Source organism: Alligator mississippiensis, chromosome 2 (genome assembly GCF_030867095.1).
Source record: "Alligator mississippiensis isolate rAllMis1 chromosome 2, rAllMis1, whole genome shotgun sequence".
NCBI lineage: Eukaryota > Metazoa > Chordata > Crocodylia > Alligatoridae > Alligator > Alligator mississippiensis.
Window position 1 is genome coordinate 157118482 of NC_081825.1, and position 17904 is coordinate 157136385.

Sequence of the window (17904 nt, forward strand, 5' to 3'; positions counted from 1 at the left end):
TATTTTAATTAAAAATATATATTTTTCTCCTAATTTGTGTGTTTGTGCTGTATATGTAAAAGTGATTGCATGATAACTCAAAATGCAGTCTTTACTCTTGCATATTGTGTGGAGTGGGCAAGGGTGGTGGGGGGGTTGTGGAGATGTGTGGGTATGGTATTTGTGGGGGGTATGATTATGTGTGGGGGAGTGTGTGGCTGTGGGTTTTGTGGGAAGGGTTTGAGGGTATGCGGGGTGTGCATGGGAGCCCCCTGCATGTACCTTCCTGAGCTGGTCAGCACCTGCCCCCACCCTGCAACAGCGCAGAGCCCAAATGCCCTGCAGCATCTCCCTGCCACCACCAACAGGACACAGCCCCAGTGCCTGCTCTGCACTGCCTGGCCATGGCATGCCCTGCCGCCCCAGGGCATGCAGCAGTAGCTGCGGGGACCAGTGTGTGCAGCCACAACCCTGTGTTCCCCGTGCTGGCTCTGGGCTTGCCTGTCAGGGCTGAGCAGCAACAGCAGCAGCAGCTGGGCAGAAACTGCTGTTCGGCATGGGGGAAAGCAGCCTCTCCCCCTCACTACTGCTGGGCAGTTTTTGCTGCGGCTACCCAGAGCCCATGCTGCACCAGCCTGTGCTGCAGCTCCTACATCAGTGCCTCTGGGCTGCCCATCATGGCAGAAGTGACAGTGTGGAGCAGCCATGGGGCAGCTCACAGGTGGTGGTGAAGGAGCTGCACCACAGCCCAGTGCGGTGCAGGCTTCGGGTGGCCACAGCAAAAACTGCCCGGTGGCGGCGAGAGGAAGGGGCTGCTTTCCCCCAGACTGAGTAGCATTTTCTGCCCAGCTGTTGCTGCTGCCACTGCTCAGCCCTGAAGGGTGAGCCTGGAGCTTGGAGCTGGTGCTGGGGCCCAGGCCGAGCAGTGGTGGTGTGGGACAAACTGGTGCTCAGTGCAGGGGAAAAGAGGCCCCTTTCCCTCCCCCTGCTGGCTTTTCCTGGTGTAGCTGTTTGGAGCCCATGTGGAGCTGCCCTGTGTCTGCTCTGCACTGCCACCGCTGCCCCATGGTGTATCCCAGAGATGGCGGTGACGCGGTGGAGATGCAGGACAGCCCCGCACGTGCTCCGAGTGGCTGTACCAGGAAGTGCCGGCAGCAGGAGGGGGAAGGGCTGCTTTTCCCCAACGCTGAGCACCAGTTTGTCCCGCACCACCACTTCTCAGTTCAGATGGGTGAGCGTGTTGCATGTGGGGTCGGGGCTGCATGAGCTGGTACTGTGGGGCTGTGGCAGGGGGGATTGGGAGCAAGTGGGTTAATGAAGATATTGAAGAAATACCCAGGGGGCACTCCACTTGATACCAGGATCCCGCCAACTAGACTTTGAGCCATTGACCACTACCTCTTGAACCTGATGATCCAGCCAGATTTTTGTCCACCTTACAGTCCGTTCATCCAACCCATACTTCCTTAACTTGCTTGCAAGAATGCTGTGGGAGACTGTATTAAAAACCTTGCTAAAACCAAAGTATATACCTTGGTGCACTGCTTTTCCCACATTCACAGAGCCAGTTATCTCATCACAGAAGACAATCAGATTGGTCAGGCATGACTTGCCCTTGGTGAATCCATGCTGATTGTTCCTGATCACTTTCTTCTCCTTCAAATGTTTAGAAATGGATTCCTTAAGGACCTGCTCCATGATTTTTCTAGGGACTGGGATGAGGCTGACTGATCTGTAGTTCTCTGGATCCTCCTTATTTCCTTTCTTAAAGATGGGCACTATACTTTCCCTTTTCCAGTCATCCAGGACCTCCCAAATTTGCCATGAGTTTTCAAAGATAATGGCCAGCAGCTCTGAAGTCGCATCAGCCAACTCCCTCAGCACCCTTGGATGGATTGCATCCAGCCCCATGGACTTGTATGTGTCCAGCTTTTTTAAATAGTCTCTAACCTGTTCTTTTGCCACTGTTCGCTGCTCACCTCCTCTCCAATATGTGCTGCCCAGTGCAGTGGTCTGGGAGCTGACCTTGCCTGTGAAGACTGAGGTGAAAAAGATATTGAGTATTTCAGCCTTTTCCTCATCATGTCTCACTAGGTTGCCTCCCCCATTCAGTAAGGGACCCACACTTTGCCTGATCTTCCTCTGCTGACATACTTGTAGAAACCCTTCTCATTACCCTTCATGCCTCTTGCTAGCTGCTACTCCAGTTGCACTTTGGCCTTCCTGATTTCATCCCTGCAGTCGTAATCTTAAACATTAGTATGTCTTTAAAACATAAAACACAGTATCTCAAAACAGTACAGAACCTGGAAATGGACAAAAAAATTGATTTGTATGCACAGATGACTTTAAAGTCTTAGGTTTGTGTATACCCATTGTACTACTTTAACTATGTGTCTGCTCTCAGTATATTTAAAGCAATGTATTCCAAGAGTGTGGATTTATACTGGAGAATTATATTGCTTTACTGTTAACTTATTCCCATAGGCATAATTAATATATCTGCAGAAGACTGCTTTTCATGCAGCTTTAAGTGCAAGAACAGTAGAAATTTCATCAATTTATGTTGCTTGCTAGAAAAAAATCACACCAGAATAAATCTCGACAAAAATTGTTTGTGGATAAGGTCTGAGATCTCAAACTGTAGTGAAAGAAAACTGTAGGTTGCTTGGGCACTAAGGGATCCTGTACATGTCGGGAGCCTGCTCCAACATGCTGTAATTACAATGTTGGAGAAGACTCGATTAATTGAGTCTTCTGTAGCGTGCTAATTAGCATGCTCCAGCCAGCCTCCATGTCTTGTGTATCAGCATCCGTGTGCTTCAGAATGGTGGTGTGGGTGCTTTAACTGAAGCTCCTTTGGCAAGCTTTAGATAAAGCATCCCTCCCACCATTTTGAAGCATGGGGATGCTGATATACGAGATGCTCCAGGTGCTTTAATTAGAGCGGCTCTGGGAGCACATGTAAAAATGCCCTAAGTCCTTGATTCAGAGCCCACTGAAGTCTTTCAATTGACTTTGAGCTGTAGGCCTTAGTTTTGCCTTTTTAATTTACAAATTAAATCCAGATAATTTTGCTGAATTCAATGGAATCCCCCCCCATATGTACTCAGGTGTTCTGAGATCAGAAATTGGATTTTGTTTTGCAGACTTCCCCTGATTCATAATTAGCAAAATCAGTAGCTTTTACCCTGCATTTATAATTTTCAGATATTACTCACTTGTGTTAATTAAATATATAGTAGCCCCAAATGTTCAGAGCTAAATTTATATTTAATACAATTTTAAATTATATGTAATAAAGGGGGAAAAAAGTTCTTGATTCAAGGCAACGAAAATGCTCTTTCAATCCATACATTTTTTTAACTATTGATTTATAAATCCTTATGTTCACAGGCTAGGCCATTGAGTGTGAAGGGGAGAAAGCAGCTGTACTTCTGTTTAGGAAAATATGATCCTAATAATCTATAAACAAAGTACCAAGGCTAAAAATTAATCTTATGCTGCCAAAACTCCTGTTAAAACTGGTTTTAATTGACTCTGTAGTATATACTTGCTACAGTGCATGATATGATTGTTTGTAGCCCTGGAGTACTTGTTTACAGTGGTGTACAAAAATTATACAACTACTATCCTGTTGCCTGGTGTAGTAACTGTACTTAGTATGTAGTGCGCTAAATTATTTGTATCCAATGAATATTCATTGGGCACATGTATAGCGGGTATTTTCTTACTTGTGTATGACTTCATTACACTTTTTAAAGTACGGGCCACCCCTGGAGGCCTACATTGTCCAGATGTAGAGTTGAAGTCACTCCTTTTAAGAGGATGCAGCAAAATCTCTCCTTGGTATCCTGGTAAATCCAGGCCCCTGCATTCTGTTTTTCCCCTTTGGAGTGTCTTGATTTCCTTGGGGTGCACAGAGAGAATATATAGTAGGTATCAAAACTGTGGAGACTGTATGTATGTGGTGTGCTGCTGTGCAGTTGTGGGAGAGTTAGGAGATTATGTTCAAATGCAGAGTCAACAGGTTCAGCTGTGTCCAGACAAGCGCAGGGCCCGTACTACTATCTTGCAGTGTGGGGGGTCTTTTTGACTCCGGGAGAACTGGGGTTTGGAAAAACCCTTGCCAAAAAAAAAGCAGGGCAGTGCACGTGGCAGTAATGTGCACTGCCCCAAACCTGGCTGGCCAGAGCCACATTCCAGCTGCCAACCAGGCTCCCTGCTGCAGGAGTATGGTAGCTGCAGCTCCCTGAGCCCCCCAGGAACCCAAGTAAGGCTGGTGGGGTCAGCACAGTTGCTGGCTCCAGCCTCCCCCACCCCACCCTAGGTAACCTGCTGTGTACATGGCACGGGCATTCCCCGGGGACAAGTAGCAGCGGTACACTTATGTCTGGGAAAATGAACATTCACGCTCATCTGGATGTGGCCTATAGGTGTATTCAAACAGTGCTTTTAAGTTGTTATGCTGTATATTCCATTTATGTTCAGCATGTCTTGACCATTTCAACAGCCACCAGATAGGGAAGATTAAACAGAAAAAAAATTAAAGCATAGGTATATCTTACAAATTTAAACTGTTTTAAACTGTTGACTGTCTGCATATTAATATATATCAAGGTTAGGAGAAGCAAATTAGGAAATCTGATCAAATAAAGAATAATAATATCATAACCACTGAAATGTATTCTGTGATTGTGAGGATACTGTGATTGTGAGGATACCTCCTCCATATCAGAGATAGTCCAGTTTATACTGTTTTATTGTACACAAGCTATGTTTGCTGTCTCTCTAAGAAGACAGTCTTCAATTTCAGTTATCCATGGCATTGAGAACACAATTCAATATGTTTATTTACTACATTATTTATAATCCTGTGGTCTTTTACACCTCTGAAGATTTTGCATGCAGTGAAACCTCAATGTAATAGTTGTGCTTCGAGTCTTATTTATTTAAAATCTAAAGAAATAGAAATACTGTTGGACAGGCAATTCTTGTAAGTCTCTTCACTCAACTGCCAGTTAGCTGATTAATGGAGAGGTGTTAACACAAGTTTATGACAAGGCTGAAGAGTAACCTTGTTAGTGAGAGAACTGTTTTCACAATAGCAGTAGCAGCTGCAGCAACTATACAGTTGAGAAAATATCCTCGGAAAAAGATGTAAAAATAATAATAATAATAACTTAAAAAAACAAAATAACAACACCCTCTGTCCCCCACCGAACCAGCATTAGCTCCTGAGTATTAAGTTGTCAGCATGGAATGACATTAAATGATAGAAAACATCCTTTAAAACTAGAACCAAAATTGGGTTCATATGAAGGTATCAGATGTCTCTACAATCCTTAATTAAGTTAGCAGGTCAAACTAAGTAGGTGGAACTGTTCACTTAAGTAAGGGCTTCAGGATAGGACAGTGAAGTGGGAGGGAAGTCACTGATGATTCTCCTGCCTTCCCTTGAGCCATTTCTTCCAGAGACTGCTGCTAAATGAGGGATGGTGTTGATTTTTTGCAGTACAGGCTTTCTACACAAAACTACCATTCTTTTTTTTTACATAAGCTAGGTCCTACTAATGGATGTTGTTGGGTGTGCCTACATGAGACACTAGTGAGCAGTGGTTACTGCATATTTATTGAGTATTTGTATTAAAGACAGGAGAAAACTGCTGGGTATTCCTTGCCAAAGATTCCCCAAGTTAAACTGAGTTGCCAGCAGCCATAGAAGCAGCTGGCTTCTTACCATTACTTGCACTGACCATGCCATAGGGGGCTGCTTTGGAACCAGGTTAATGTATACAGGTTTCCCTCGCTTTATGCAAGTCATGTATGTGCGGATTCACTCTTATGTGATAATACTTTTTATACCAATAATTCATTATATGCGAGGTAAATTCACTCTTATACGATTGGTGTGGAGGAAGCCCACAGTAGTGCATTGTGAGAGTGACATGCACCAAAATATAGTATCCTGTGTGGATCTGTGCTCCTTGTTTGTTGTCTGTGACATGTTTTTCTTTAGTTGCCATCCCCATTATGATAGTACCCTGTGCTTGTGTCTACTGTCTGCTGTTGGCAGTACCAAAATTGCCTTGTAAAACTGGTAGGAATGGGTGTGGGGGTTAGTATAGCTGAGGTCTCTGAACTTATCCCTATTTGTTACATTGTAAAGTGAGTTCCCTTTATGCAATTTTGAGTTGTGCACCTTTTTCCAGGAACACATGTACAGCATAAAGCAAGGGGAACCTGTACTGTACTCCAGCTACTTTAACAGAGAGTTCCTGGGGTTTTAGCCATTAGGACTTTTCTCATTACTATGTCACACTGCCTTGTCAGCTACACGTCAAAGCAGATGACAACTGAAAATGAGACCCTATGTGTTTTGGAGGCTAGGCTTTCTCATGGCACTAAGCTCTAATGGGAAACAAGTGTGGTTGACTGAATCACAAGCAAAATCTTTAAATGTCTTTGTCCCAGAGAAAAGCCTTGAAAAACTGGAAACAACTGGAGCCTGTAATAGCAACTCTCATTTTAAAGGGGAAAAAAGGAAATGATTGTTGCATTATAACAGTTAGGTTTAGCATGGCCATATTTTTCTAAAATAGTGTTTGATTTAAAACGGTCATGCACTACACAACCTGAAAAGTCTGACTTCAGTGAGGAGAATAAGGCATTATTACAATGACAGTTTGAGAAATAGGTAGTACACACACACAATTCCTGGAAAGCTTGACATGAATACCTCCATGACTCTCTACACCAGTGGTTTTCCATCTTCCTAAAGTCACAGAACCCTTTTAGAGATGGCTAGGTCTCACAATGAAAGTGGACATTTAATTTTAATTAATTCTGTTAGAGTGTGATTGTAAGGGAATAGTCACCAGGCTAAATTTGCATAAAATGCATAAAGATTATTTCAGATTGTATGCTCTTCAAGGTAGAATGTAGTAGATGCACTATTTGTTTTGTGGTATCTTTTATTGGACCAACCTTATAGTTGGGAGAAATGTTAGGTGAGCTTTCAGAAGTAAAATGCCCTTCCTCAGGTCTGGGATGTAGCCTAAACTAAATAAGTGAAGCCCTGTCATGCTATAGGATCCTAGTCCCCTTTTTCTCATTTCTCCTACAATGAAGTTTCCTGATTTTCTAACTTAATCTTATGAGTTGTCCAGGCTTGCACAAAGTACAAGAGTGTGAGAGAGGTGTTCATTTCTAGTGATGGAAAACTTCAGCTGCTAGTAATGTTTCCAGGAGAAGGAACTGTACATGCATTCAGCTAATCACTGCCCCATCTTCCCTACTCCTTGCACCTTCCACAGTCCAAACTGATCCCAGTCTGGGGAAAGTGTGGGAACCAGCAGTTGTTCCAGTTCTCTCATTTTCAGGGGGGCCTAGAACTATGAGGCAAGCACATTGTCTTCTCCTCGTACTAGGGACCTTGGTGTAATGAGCAGGTAGGGGTCAAGCAGCAGCTGCTCCTCTGCTTGGCTCTCAGTGCCTGGGAGCCAAGTAGACTAAGCAGTATGGCAAAGCCCCGGTGCACTTTTCACACAAAGGTATCTGGTATGAGGAGTGGGTGAGGAGCAGCAGGCAGTTGTTCCTCCCTTCCCCTTCCCTCCCAGTCTATGGGAGAGACAGGAGCAGCTGCCCTCTGTGCTTTGCAGACTGGGGAGCCTTTTCCTGCTGTTCAACTGCCCTTGGGACCTGGAGTAGGCAAGCAGCACTTTTCCCCTGCCTTTGTAGACTGGGGTTCATCTCAGTATAGGAAGACATGGGGAACATTTCCCCACTACTCAATGCCTCCTGGTCTCCTGAAGGACTCCAGTGGTGAGGAAGTATATAGGTGTTTTTTCTTCCAGGTGAAACTCTCCTGGAAGCAAATTTTACGTGGTTGGAGATGGGTTATTTTTCTCCTGGAGCTGCCATTTTTGTTCCAAGATAAACTGTATGGAAGCTTGTACACTTATGGTTTCTACCAGAAGACCTGGGATTCTTCTGCATATCAACAGTAGTTGGTATATAATGCCTATATGGGCATGTCCAGACAAGCCCGCACATGCCTCTTGTAGGATCTCAAACCCCTTTGAGATGCTGCAAGAGGCATGTGCAAGAATGAGAAAATGTTCCCTGCACTGCAAATTTGCAGTGCGGGAGCAAAATTAGACCCCTATCCAGGGGTCAAAAAACCCTGTGGAGACAAAAACCAGGGCAAAAAAAACCCTGCAGAGAAAAAAAAAACCTCAGGCAATCGGAGGCTGGGTCCTCCACAAAGAGGCTCTGGCTGCCATAGCGTCTCTATGGTTGGCCCTCACCCTGGTGCTGAAGCGTGCTGCCTGTCCCTGCTCCAGAGCCGGTAAGTAAGGGGTCAGGGGGGCTGGAAGAGGGGGGAGGGAACCATGGGGGGACCCCCACTGGCCTCGCCTACTCTCCCAGCCCCCGAGATTTCTGCCCCACCCCACCCGGCCCCACCCCCTGAGCCTCCCCCTGAACCCTGTCCTGCCCAGCCCCATCCCCTGCCTGCCCCCAAAACCTCTGATCCCTCCACTGCCCAGCCCCATCCCTGAGCCCCCCTGGTAACTGTCCCTGATCCCTGCCCCAACTGGCCCTACCCCCCCCCCAAAAATAAATCCCTGGCACTCACCGCAATTCCAGCTGCTGTCGAGGTCACTGGGGACCCCTCGCACAGTGCAGGGCAGGGTGACAACCCCAGCAGCCCCAGTCTGGGCCCTGCCACCCCCTGCTCTTCCGTGCTCTGTGTGTGTGTGTGTGTGTGTGTGTGTGTGTGTGTGGTGGGGGGGGGTGGTGTCTGCCAGGAAGCCCCAGAGTTCCCACAGCCCCTGCTTCTGAGGTGAGTAGAGGCTCCCCCCCCCCCCAGTGCTGGGGGCTGGAGTGGGAGGGGCAGCCATTGGGGGGCTGGGGGTGCAAGTGGGGGCTGGGGCTGGGCAGTGCAGCCATTTGGGAGGGGGTCTGGGGGAGCAGGGGGGTGGTGGGACTGGGTGGAGCAGCCATCAGGGGGACTGCAGGAGCCGCGGGTGGTGGGGCAAAATGGGCAGGAATCCGGGGCCTGGGAGAGCAAGCGGGGGTGGGGCATGTGGACCTGCAGGGGGGCCATAGCCCCTGGGGGGGGGGTGCTGTAGCCCCTGTGGGGGGCAGCAGAGTATATATTCATGTATTCATGAAGCATGTATTTAGAATTAACTTTATTATTATGATAGAGACACTGGTAGTCTTCCAAATTGCTTTAACCTTGTAGATAGATCAATAAAACATTGCTGAACTGATCTCTCTCTTTCTCTCTAGTGGTCTTCTGTTTTAGTTGTGGAGGAACATGGATTTTGGGGTATTTTACAGAGTGACTTTGGGATTTTTTTATCAGGGATTTTTTAGTTTTCAAATAGGGAGGAACCAGGCAGGGTTATTTTGTCCCAAGTGGCACAATTTTCTCCACAACAAAGTGCATGTTTGGGCACATGTGCTGAGGCAAAAAGCCCCGGCTCAAATTTGCACCACTTCTGTTTGAGCTGCTGCAAGCACACGTGCTGCTTGCATGCGTGGACATGCCCTATGTGGTCAGGGTTTTACAGTTTGTTTTGTATAGGTTTAAGTTACTATACAAGGTACAAAGCACTAAGTGTCAATTCTTTAGAGTTTGCTATTGCATTCTACAGGCAGAATTTTTCATCACACTCCTGATAACTGATGTGACTCTTAACTTCACCCCCAATTTTGTTCCTCAGAATTGCATTTTGGAACCTGAACTACACATACTGTACCCTATCAGGCTATGCATTTTAAATGTTTAACTCTACTGTCTGCCTGGAAAACAAAAAAGAAAGAATAGAGGGAGGGGGAGAGCATATGAAATTGGAGAAAATGCCTTGTTTAAATCTTTTCTTACTCCATAACAGTATTTATAATAAAGTTTAGTGCTATCGTAATTTGAGCAGAATTGATTTGAAGCTCCCCTGTCTTCAACTGATTTCTTCTGTTTGATATCTCTAGTATATTGTTTATTCCAGGAACTCTAGTGCAGATATTAAGGTGAATGGCTATTAGTTCATGTTTTTAATTTACATATTTGGGTGCATCTACATGAGACGCTTTACTGTGCAGTAGAGCAGTTTACATGTACACACGCTTTGTGCTCAGCAAACTGCTCTAATTGCAAATAAATTGGTACCTGAAAATGCAAGTAGCAAATTTACTTGAGATAAGTTACTGTGCAGTAGTGCTTGTGTAGATGCCTGACCTACTGGGAACAAATATGCTCCCAGTCAGCTGGCCAGCATGGGGTGGGAAATTGCTCCCTGCCCCTGGGAGCTACCAGCTGCTGGGGCAGGCTCCACTACTGGACCCTGAATAGGGACCATGTCCCCCTACCCTGATAGCAGGGAACTCCCACCCCCTGCTCTGAGATCCTTATCTCCCAGCTTGAGCTCTGCAGTTGCAGGGCTGGTGCTAGGAGCATCTCATCTCCCCAGAGTTGGGGCTGGGAGCTCCCGACTGGTGGGGCTGGGGAGCCTGTTCCCTGCCCAGCTCCATGATCTCTTTCTGCTAGCTGACCCACTGGCAGATCAGGGCAGGGAGCTGGGATCTGCCCCTCCTCTGCAGCTCTTTCCAGTACCCTGCCCCTGATTGTGGAGCCAGGGCCGGGAGCTCCCTGCTGCCAGGGCAGGAGGACATTGTCCCTGCCCTGGCAGCAGGCAGCCCTGCAGGGCAGGGAGTGATGTCCCAGCCCCAGCCAGGAGATGGTTGTCTCCTGGCCTGGTGCTCCCTGCTAGCGCCTGGGCTAGCACCCAGGGGGAGCTTAGAGCTCCCCCTGGTGGTGGCAGGGGCCCATTGCAGGGCCCCAGGAAGCACGAGCGGTTTGCAGGGAAGTGGGAGCAGGTTTGCTACTAATGGCAGCATGTGTAGTTTACTCACAAGTGAACTGCTCCTGGATCTAATGCACGTGTAGACACACCCATGGTGTTGCTGATATGAATTTTCTCTCCATATATGCAGTAGGTTGTATCGCTTCCAAGAAAGATGTAATACTTTTCTTAAAATATGTTGAGGCTTTAAAGTTCCATAACTTAGTCCTACATACAGATTCAGCAGGTAAATATTTGAAATTGCACTAAAAATGACAACTTTCATTTATTCTAAGAATAAAAAAGTGTGTGTATCATTCCTACTTCTCTTTGAAGTGGTTACCACTGCTTCCAAATGTGCAGTAATTGAAATTTAGATTTCATGCTCCTTTGACAGCTAATTTAATTATTTTAAACAGATATGTATGACTGTTCAAGTGTTTTAATAGTGAAGGAGTTAGACTATTTCCGTTTTTGGGTGTTATGGGTAGCCTAATAGTGCTGTTGCTCTGTACCCCTCTGTATAGGGATTCAGACTAACCACGTGTATAATTAAATTTCTTCTTTTTCTACTCCATACCTAGGGGAGATTGAAAAGAGCATCATAAATTTTAAATTTGACATAAGACTACTTTGCAGCAGTCTTATATCATGTTATTTTTATAACATGTAGTTACCTTGTTATAACAAGACAGAGGGGCTTTGGTAGAATAGTTGTGAACTTGTTGATTCTGAAAGGAACATGGGATCCCTTTACTGACAATGAGCAGGCTCCATTCCCTCTTCATGGTTGTTATAGTGTTGTAGTGGTGCTGTTGCCATGATGGTCTAAGGAATATACAAAAAGCAAGATTTGTTTAGTAATATCATTGGGTCAATTTTATACTGGGGAGAGATCTTAGACAAGCATTCAGATACAAAAAGGTGTTTCCTTAAGTCTGGAAAAGACCAATAAGGCCTAAGATAAACATCAATTACAATGAGCACCATGGGTGGAAATGAGGTAGAACAAAGAACAAACTTCTGATCTGATAATGGGAATCACATTTTCCTTAAACGTGGCTCATCTCTGATTTAGAAATATTTTCATGTTGAAAAGTTTTAAACATTTTGCATCAGCAAGCAGGATCTGCCCTCCATACCTATTCTGGGCCTTGTAGTAAAGAGGAAAAGTCTTGGACATGGAACACTCATAAGAAAGCTGTGATCCAGAGGGTTTAATATAAATATAAAAATGAGCCACTCTGCATGAAGAAAAGCCATATAAGATGAAACAGAAGGAGAAAAAAGCCTTTGTCAAGGAGAAGAACACTGTGTTGTCAACCTTCATGGACTTACAGAATAAAGAGCAAGATGGAAATGCAGCAACTAAGAATCTTTTCTCAATACAGAAAGAATGATTTGTTTATTTTCTGAATTGAGCCAAAAAGAAGAGTAACTAGCAGTAATGCACTTTGTAACAGAAGTGATAACAAATGTGGTTTTTCACCAAACAATTGGTCATTTTCATTTAGAAAACACATCTTCTGAGGTCATATGGCTTTGAGCCAACTGCTGAAAAAAAGTGTGGCAGGTTGAGAACATGAGAGAGCAGTTGAATAAGAGACTCTTTTTCCAGTGTTTATTTTCATTAATTGATAAGACCATTTTTACTGACTGGCTTGTTAATATTAAAGAAATGACTTTGCCAAATATTCATTTTTATTAGACTAACAGAAGTCACTGGAAATAACCTGGTCACTAGCACTCATTGAAGCTTATTGACTCTGAGTGTATTACCCGGAAGTAACTGATTTGCTGTATCAAAGTCTGAAGTGTGTGGAAGACTTGATTTGGACCTGGATTTATTGGCATCAGTAAGTCTGAAGTACGTGCTTCAAGTGAAACGATTGCTCATGTGCTGTTGTGTTTTCTCAACTTGAGGCCTTAAAATAGTAGCAAACTTGCTGATAATTTCAGGACAGCCTAAACTGTGTGTGTGCATGTGTGCATGTGATCACTAGAGCATAACTATCCAGTGTGAACAGAATGTTGTAAATTAATTAAATTAAGACTTGCCCTGTGCTGCAAGATTTTACATTCCGATAATTACAGGTTTATGTTTCTTTTAGCGTGATTATTTGAAGAATCTGTTGGCATGCTAATAAATAAAGGCAATATGGGAGACTGAAAAATAGGGATATTTATTTACAAAGTTATGGAACAAAAATAGAGGACCAAGTTTTTCATAGAGATCAGATTGTTGGGTTGGGAAAATTAAAGTTCCTTTGTACATGAGCTAAACTATGTTTGACATTTCAGACTCACTACACCAGGAGGCATGCTATGACATTTTGTTATCTTTTAAACCCCACAAGTGTGAATTGGATTGAGCTAATTGTATAATTATTCCCAATAGATGCATAAGTAATGTAGTCTCAAATCTGTTTATTTTCTAAAACAATCATTCAGATAAGGAGTGTTCAGAAACCACAAGTGATTGGAGCAATAGGGGCCTAGTACCTTTGTGAAATGCAAGCATTTTAAAGTGTAGCTATCTTTGTTCATAAGTCATTTACAGTGTTCTGAGTATTGCAGTCTTTCAGCCTTTTTTGTCATGGTTGTTAAAAAAAATTAAGAGTAAACAATGCTTTTATATTTTTGAAAATTCAAGAACAAATCTATTTAAGTAATAGTTAAAAAATTAAGTCATGTTCCTTTAAATATACAAGTTACTTTTCCAGTATTGGCTAGGGAGGCTAATTTTGATGTCGCTATTTGGCATTAATTCCTAGAAGAGTAGGGGGGAGAAATTTTATGATCTTTCCTTCCTTGAAACTCCAGAAACATTTGTTAGTGTGAAGAGGATCTTGTCAGAATTCAGAAGAAATACTGTCAGCACATTCTGTAGAGACAAGCACACACCTTCATAATTGCTTTAAAAGAAGACAAAAATATACCATATTTTCTCACGTGAAATGAGGGATCTACACTATTCACAATTTGAACCCTGCACAAATGTGAATATCTGCAATTTTGGCATGGAATTGACCTTAAACCCCTCCCTCACTTAAAAATAAAATGCTGGCTTTAAACATGCAAGTTACTTTTCCAGTATTGGCTAGGGAACATGACTTCATTTTTGAACTATTACTTAGATAGATTTGTCCTTGATATCTCAACTAATATAAACAACTTTCGTGTGGCCCTGCCTGTTTCTGTCAATCAGCAGCAAGGGGTGGGGCTGCCAGGGCCCCATAGCCAATCAGGAGCAGGGTTGGACCACCAAAAATGACTGAAAAGACTCTGCAATTTTCCTCTCACCTCAGCAGGCATTTAGGGATCTACCTACATATAACATGTATCTTTCCCCTCCATAAAATCAGCTCCCCAAAATTGGAGTTTCATACTAAGCAGCGGAGCTATTTTCTTCACTGGAAGAGAAACACCCCTGGAGATGCTGTACTTGCCATGCAGCTGCCGAGATGATTGTTGCTTGTGTTTGGCTTAGGAAACTGAAGAAGTGGAGTCCCGTGTTACCTCTCTTATAGCTGTACCTATTGTCTGAGCACTGTAGCCTGTGCTTGAAGTAGCAAATGAACTACTGGTAATATCTTGATGAGGCTTTTGACTGGAAACTATACTTTATTTACAGGAATGCATATAAAGAACTATTTAATTTGCATGTCTTATTTGGGATGTATTATATGCAAGAAAACATGGACAATGAAAGACACCAAAAAATGATGAGGTTCACAGTTTTCACAATGAATTAATTTGTAAATGGCAACACAAAATAGCCAGGATATAGCATGATTAATATCAATGCTTTTAAAGTCATTTTACTTAAAATCAAATGGAGAAAATACTGGACATAGTAGAATTTAGATGCTTTAATAGGTATATACAGTTTTGAAAAAAAAATAGTAGCAACCATTGTAGTGCAGGTGTTAAATAGCCTCAAAATATTGTGCTGTCTGAGAGCCTTTATTGAACAGTTAATATTTACTTATTTTAGTTGAAAAGGCTAAATACACAACTTTATCTTGGATGTAATCAGTCTTCAAAGTTAAGTTTTAACATACTTTGTTTTTTAAAGATTTCAAAGGTTTTTTTTTTTGTTAAGTGCAATTGTATTTAATGTTAGAAACTTATTATGGATGCAGGGTTTTTTCACTCTTTTGACAAGCATTAACTTGGAAAAGGACCTTCACAGTTCATCTGGTGTAGCTAAACATATATGGTCTGTGATTTATAACTGTTCGAGTTTGTTCTCCTTTTCAAAGCAACCTTTGTTTTATTTTCTGAAGCACAGAATCCAGGTACTATAAGAATGTTTTATTATGCTAAACAATGATGAAGATTTCTTACCTTCTGGTCACAGTTTGTTGTGTAAAACAACTAGTTCTTAGTTGGGCAGTGCAACCATTATTAGATTTGTTCATTTTTGCTTTTTCCTCTTCTGAAATACATCTTGAGAGTGGTTCATATTGTTTTGATTTTAGTCGCATGAATACTTTTACTGGATTGTTGAAAAGGGCCTAAAGGAGTTGGATATCAAATACAAATTGCACTTTTATGGGAAATAGGCACAAAACTCCCTTTAGGCTGCTTTGAAAATTTTTTAGAATGAATCGATAACATTGAGAGAACAGTTATGCAGCATGGATCAGTAAATAAATGCGGCTTTCATTCTTGAGTTATTTTTGCGTATAATTTAAGATAATGCAATTTCTCATCTCTTTTAGGATAAGAATGGATGTGAACGTTGCATAAAGGTCAGTTATTAGAAGCAAAAATCAGAAATTTCAATTAGGATTTTACATTTGAACCTTCATTTTCCTTCCTGACAAAATGTACTTAAGTAGAAGTAAAGCATGTGTATTCAGGCCACAAGAAATGTGTGTGTATAATGTATGCGTGTGAATACATATGTGTGTGTGTATGTATATAACTTTCAGTTTTTCAGTAAGTTGTATTCAACTTTTTTGATGTTTAATCATAAATTTCATATATAAACTCTACCAGAGTTACTGCTTCCATGAAAAATGTGTTTCTAGTTATAGTAGATCTGCATTTGGGTAGATATCTGATTTTTAAAGTGGGACTCATTTGGTGCTTAGCCTTTGTGCTAACTTCCTACATGGGTATAATAAGACTGCGTCCCCAGGGACAGCAATGGCATCCCCTGGTGGACCGGCACTCCTGCCCTGTCCCTGTTCTGGCTGTAATGTACCTTCCCTTTCTTCCTGCCTTCCATGCCTTTGGGTGCATATACACATGCTGCTATGGCACCGTTGTTACTGCATTCTTGCTTCCTTTTGGAAGTACTAAAAGACGGTGCTGTAACAGCCCATACTGCGCCGTGTGTTCCATGTACGGTTATTTTTTAAGTAGTACATTGCCATAGCAGCACTATAATGGGGAAACATGTTGCTATGGCAATGTAGCTGCAGCATCATGTGTTTTGCCCCTGGATGCTATGCTGCTATAGTGTGTTACTATGGCAATGTAGCAGGCAGTATGTGTAGATGGCACCCGTTATGTTCTTAAGTAATTTTGAAAGGGAGACTGCCCAAGGGCCCTAGAGTGAGTTCCAGCCTGTCCTCCCACCAGTGGATTCCTCCCAGTCCCTGCTGGACCCAGTTCAGTCCTCCAGTTGGCTCTGCTGGCCTGTATGTGCCTCAGGGCATTCTTGTCTTATGAGCTATTCCTGTCTTCTGACCTTACTTACAGCCATGCGTGTGCCTCGCAGGTGTTCCCATTCAACCAGCTTAGTGAGCACTCGGCCCCAGTCTAATCTTATACCTTGGCGGACTTATGCCCTAGTCAGTCTCTGCTCCTCCTGGGCTGCTGAGTTCCAAGGCGCTAGTCTCTGCTCCTCTTGGGCTATGGGTCCCTGACCCTGGCTCTGCCTCTCTCAGGCACTGTGTCCTTAGTCATGTTTCTGTCCCTCTTGGTCACTGGGTCCTTGGCCCTATCTTCATGTCTCTGTCTTTGTCTCTTTCTCTCATTCTCTGGGCCCCTGGCCTGGTTTTTGCCCTCTTGGGCTATGCTGCAGTTGGCTCCCTGCTGCCAGCAGGCTGAAGCCTCATGCCTCTCTGGCACTACTGGGACTCCTACCACCCCTGCTATTCCCAACCCAAACCACTGGTTATAACTAACACAAGAGTACGCCCTCTTGCCTATAACATAGATTCCTTACTGTGTCTTCACCCAAACAACAGTTTCTCAGCTGACTCTTCATATAACTTCCCCCTACCCTGAATCATGTGTTCCTTTAGGTTGGCAGCATCCTACCTACCTGGCATAAGGTAGCCCAAGTGTCTGTCAGGAGCTCCTCTGCATCTCTCCTGTTCTGGAGCGCCTTCCTTCCTAGGTCCCAGTAGTGTTATTGATTTTGTTTTCTGTCTTTCCATGGTCTGCCTGCCTGTCCTGGCTCAGGCACTGGATTTATATGGTTCCCAAGCCCTGCCTCTTTCTGGTCTGGTAACTCCCCCAGCCACCTGCAGGGATTTCTCATGCGGGCCTTACCATGGATATCCAAGGCAGCTCTTCCCTATAGCAGAGTTCTTCCCTGTTGCACTACTGCAGAGCAAGTAGCCTTGCAATAGGCACTCCCTAGCCTTTGGTTCCTAACTGCCTTCTTTGGCAGGCAGCTGGTTCTGGACAGTCTTCCCTTGACTTGCTGCAGGTGCTCTGTTTTACCTTGCTGGGCAGCTTATTGCCTAGGCAGCAGTGTTTCCTTTCTGCCTCCCTTCCTACAACTGGCCCCTTTTTAGCTGCTTGGGTTCTAGCTGCTGTACTCTCTCTTAAAATAACAGGAGCTCCATGCTCCTTGTTACAATGGATGAATTTCTCCCCAAAAGAATGTTTCAGTGCTTGTTGTCAGATCACTATCCTAGCTTCCTTTCTGGGATTAGTCCTGTAAAGACAGTAACTGCTGAACTTCTATTGCACTTTGGCTAAAGTTACAGTTGTGATTCTCTTTATTTGCTGCTTTTGCATATGTAAATTTCCTGTAAGACTATCTTTTTGTATTGTTTTTAAACGGTCTATCCAAAGCTAGAGGATCTCATGGAGAAGATAAAGATGA

General features: G+C 43.6%; 1 protein-coding gene across 4 annotated transcripts in view; it reads left to right on the plus strand.

Moving 5' to 3' along the window:
* The window catches only part of BMPR1B (bone morphogenetic protein receptor type 1B), a 517894-nt gene that overhangs the window by 95858 nt on the left and 404132 nt on the right, over window positions 1–17904 (plus strand). Inside the window, exon 3 of one of the 4 annotated variants that reach the window (XM_019488076.2) lies at window positions 15557–15586. The exons of the other annotated variants lie outside the window; for them this stretch is intronic. The gene's annotated coding sequence lies outside the window, so the exon portion shown is untranslated. The remainder of the gene's footprint in view (window positions 1–15556; window positions 15587–17904) is intronic. 4 annotated transcript variants of the gene reach the window in all.